Source organism: Ips typographus, linkage group LG1 (genome assembly GCF_016097725.1).
Source record: "Ips typographus isolate SLU linkage group LG1, UJ_Ityp_2.0, whole genome shotgun sequence".
NCBI lineage: Eukaryota > Metazoa > Arthropoda > Insecta > Coleoptera > Curculionidae > Ips > Ips typographus.
Genome location: NC_138422.1, coordinates 6,016,061 through 6,020,677, shown reverse-complemented (window position 1 = coordinate 6,020,677; position 4,617 = coordinate 6,016,061).

Here is a 4,617-nt window from a genome sequence, read left to right as displayed (position 1 = left end):
TCATGTCTTTTATTTACCATTAGGGGTGTGTATCCGTTATAAAATTAGGTGCGCACAATAAACGCATACTTAATTTCAATAAATAATTGCTTATTACTTGTTAGTAAAGAGTTAAGTTCTAACTTTAAATAGCAGAATTCTGACAACTTTTTTGGTTTAAATGTGAAAAAAATTGCTGCAAATAACATGTGTAAGAGAGATGTTGCAAAAGACTTTATAGCTTCTTAAGGTTACATTGCCTTAATAAACTTATGTTTAACTCAATTTATTTGTGTTTTTCAAACCCAGATAGTGCATAACATACTAATCTAACCTGATTTTATTATCTTTTATTGCAATTTGTTTGCCAATTTCATCCAAAGTAAAACAAACAAAAAAAATGTCTAAAGGTCAAATAGAATGAACTGAAAAAAATAAAATGAATGAATTTTTGTTTTCAAAATTTCTTTCTAAAACTCTTAAATATTGCAAATCACACACATTAGCCTAGAAAAAGCCCTTTAAGTTGTCTCTGTAGATCGTCATCCGTCTCCGCGGGAATAGCTGCATCATCGGCGTAGCACACCATGTTTATTCTTTTATTCTGTCCCATTCGGTATCCCATATTTAGTAATGATATTTCCTCTATAATTATGTCCATTAAGAGATTGAACAGAAATGGGCTAAGGCGATGCCTCTTGGTGTCGGTAACTCTTCCGTATAAGTGTCTCCTGTCTTTACTTTAGTAATGTGGTTCATATTGAGACTGCGGACTGCTCTTAAAATGCCTTGGTCAAATCGATGAAGCAGACATATGCTGGTGTATTAAATTCGATTGATTTTTCTTTTAGTGGTTTGATAATGAATATGGCGTCGGTCGTGGATCTGTTTCGTCTGAAGCCTTATTGTTCTTCTCTGTGTGTTATTTGTGATTCAAGTCTTTCCTTCAAAATGCTGGTAAAGAGTTTCATGCTTGTGTTCAGCAGCGTTATGCCCCTGTAGTTTTCTGGGTGCGTCTTCTGCCCTTTCTTAAATATGAGGATTGTTATACTTTTGTGCCATTCCGTAGGTATTGCCGATGTTTCTAAAATTTTATTGTAGAGGATTTTTAGATGTTTTCTTAGTTCAGGTCCGGCATATTTCAGAAGTTCGTTTGAGGTGAGGTCTGTTCCGGAAGCTTTTCTATTTTCCAATTTCTTGATTTTTACCATTACCTCTTCTTCGCTCAGTGTTATTTGATGGTTTGTCTCGTAGTTTTCGATAGTTATGGCTTCTTCAGTGTTGTAGAGTTTCCTGAAGTATTTTTCCCATACATCTTTGGTGACTCCTTTTGTTTACACAAACTCATTTATCGGTTTTTTTCTGTTCTTGATCATCTTCCAGACTTTCTTCTGTACTCCATATAGGTCGTGATCCATTGTTTTATGGCTAATCTCGATTCTGGCATTGAACATTCAAAAGAGTCCCTAATGATTGAAAAAAAGAGTATAACCATTCCTATATTCAAAAAGAAAACCATAAAGGGATAACCCTATTCAGCTCAGTCCTGAAGCTCTTCACAAAGATTATAGAAGCAATAATTAGCGAACATGTAAACATATCGGAAGAAAAACAAGGGTTCAGGAAAAATCAGTCTAAGGAAATAACATCTATGGTGAGGCAAGTAGTGGATAAAAGCTATATAATCAAAACCTGACAGGGCCAATGAAACACTAACAGGAATTCGTCAAGAAAACTCTTTAAGCCCACAACTCTTCAATCAAATAAATATGTCAAAAGTATAGAAGAATTCATGAGAGATTCACTCACAATGCCGATGGCGCCCCAATTATAGCAGAAAAGTTGCAACGGCTTCTATACGCTTTGTATAAAAAAGCTAAATTATTCAACATGCAAGTATCCATAACATAAACCATAACCATTGTTTCCATAGAACAACAAGTTAAAATAGAATAACACCAATATGAATATAAGGTCAAAAGTTAAAATATACAAAACTTGTATTAGACCGGTGTTGACAAGAGCTGATAGCAAAAGAAAGAAAAATATCCTCCAAACAACGAAAATAAAAATACTTAGAAACATTTCACATTGTAAGACTGAAAAATAAACACAGTGACAGAGTGTGAGGTAGAAAACATTGTCAGGTGAGGACGTAAACGTAGAATGATCACGTGGAGAGGCTATCTAGCGAAAGGCTAGCAAAAATCGCTAGAAATAGTATATCACGCACAGGACGCCCTTAGGAAGATCTCCAAACAGATGTATAGAGTCGTGAACATCAACATCTCAAGTAAACTAAAAGCTGGAAAAAACAGGCCTAAAGCCTACAATATGTTTAAGGAGAAGAAGAAGAAAGTCAAGTAATTGTGATACATCTTACACTTTGATCTTTAATAACTTGGTTATTTGAAGAATTTTGTCCAAAGGGCATTGAAGTTAATAGATTGTCTAGATTCGGACAATTTGAAACATTTTTCCACGGCGTTTTTCTCGTTTGGCTGGTAGAGGGCAATAAAATAGATAAACGGATAATTCAAGATCATCATATGTCTGAAAGTAAAAGTGCTATTTAACAGAACAAAATTAATTAACAATGTCTTGTGGTATACATTATGACAACTTTGGTATAATTTAATCAAACTGAATTTTGTGGTTTTGGAGATGGATGAACTGTACATTATTGCGTAAGTATTTGTATAAGGTCCTTAAAATTTTTACTTATGTTTAAATAATATAAAAAACAATCAGTAATGCAATTTTACAAATCAACTTGAAACTTATAAATCATAAAGTCAGCATAAATTCGAAAACTAAAACATGACCCGTAGCGAATACTAGAAGAATTCGAGAAAGTCACGACAATTATCTCAAAAGAGCGAACCTTGATCACTTCGGACGCCCAACTGATGTGCTTCTTTATACGTGAAGATTTATAGGGCAAATAAACTCATCAACGTCAGGAAGCAGGTTTACAGACACCATTAGTGTCAAATTATGGCCAATTCTGCTACCGAATTTCGAAATTGCTGTATAGTCTTGCTCTCCTTTTTTTTCACTTAAATGCGTTCCTCGAAATGTTGTGTTTGCCTCCTCCAGTTAAAAGAAATATTGCATTGTATTGGAATTGTCACGGTTGTATAATGACTGTGAAGGCACACTAGGTGACATTCAGAAGAAAACCATGAAAGTTGGTATAGAAATTAGGCGAAACATATATTTTATGCTTGAAATTGTACCGTTTCTGAAATTATAGTAAATTATTATCTAAATATCATATAAAGTCGTTTGAAGCGCATATGGCAAAATTGAACAATAAAAGTGGAATTAATCATTTTATACTTGAAATAGTATCACGATCTCCGGATACTTACAGAGCACCTGTAAGTTCAGCTGTGTTGAAAATTCTTGATTATTTTCGCTCGCAGATTTGCTATGGAGATGTAGACTTGCAAGAAGCCCAACCCATTGGAGACATTTTATGCCCGCAAGATATTTACTACGTATAGAAGAGAAGAATCATTATCTTGAAGATATTGCATTTTAAATTCCTGTTGAGTTGGTACGCTGTTAGGTATTAGAGCGCTTTACCCGCAATATTTATTCATACAGAAAATAGTTACAAAAAAACACTAGAAACAATGAACAAAGTAAGGCATGAAAATATAATGTGTGAAAAAAAAATTAAAACTAGTTTTCTAGACGTTTAGTTCTTCTGATAATGCTACTTTTCTTATATTTCAGTCAGTGTTGACAACCTTTAAATGGTATTTAATATTTCCCCAAAAGCGATTTAATAAAGATGCCAGATTTCACTAAAATTCCCAATATTTTTAGTTTTGCTTTAATTATTTCTTGCTACACCTTTATATTTTGCAAATCCTTTAAGAGTCCACTTAAAATACTATTATTATGTCTACTCAACATGGATTTGCTGATTTCAAAACGAACAGAATTTTGTTCTTGAATTTTAAAAACCCCTTTAGATTATGTCTTACAAAATTCAACTCATAAACCTATAAAATTTACTTTAAATGATTTAGATCTGTATTGCTTTTGAGCATGTTTTTTTTTACTTTTATAGATTCATTGGGTGCTGTGCAGCATTTTGACATATGAAACTAGCTTCAAAGAAAACTGCATGTCACATCTTTCAAAAATCCTGCTCATGAAGCTCTAAAAAACATTTAATGAGAATTTTAACTTATTGTACTAGTTTCAGAACAGTCCTGTCATTTTATAGCTTCATGGAGAAGATTTTGATAGTTTCATGACAAATTGAAATATAATTAAAATAAACAAATACACTTCACGACTGTCCAATTTCCACTCATGAAGAATCAATTAATATTATTTACAAATTTTCCAACTGTATTAATGTAACAGTGTTTTTAAGCAAGTTTGGTAGTTTTGTAGTTTTATGGAGTGTTATTTGACAGTTACCACCATTGTGACACAATTAAAATTTAAATATGTCAAAATGGACACCACTCAAATTTTAGCTAATGAAGCTATCAAATAAATGTAAATGTCAAGTGATTGTTTTAGTTTAATAGCTCTATGGGTCAGATTTTGTCAGTAGACAGGTTTGTACCAAATTAAATCCAGTTCTAAACATACATTTGTATGTCAGAACTG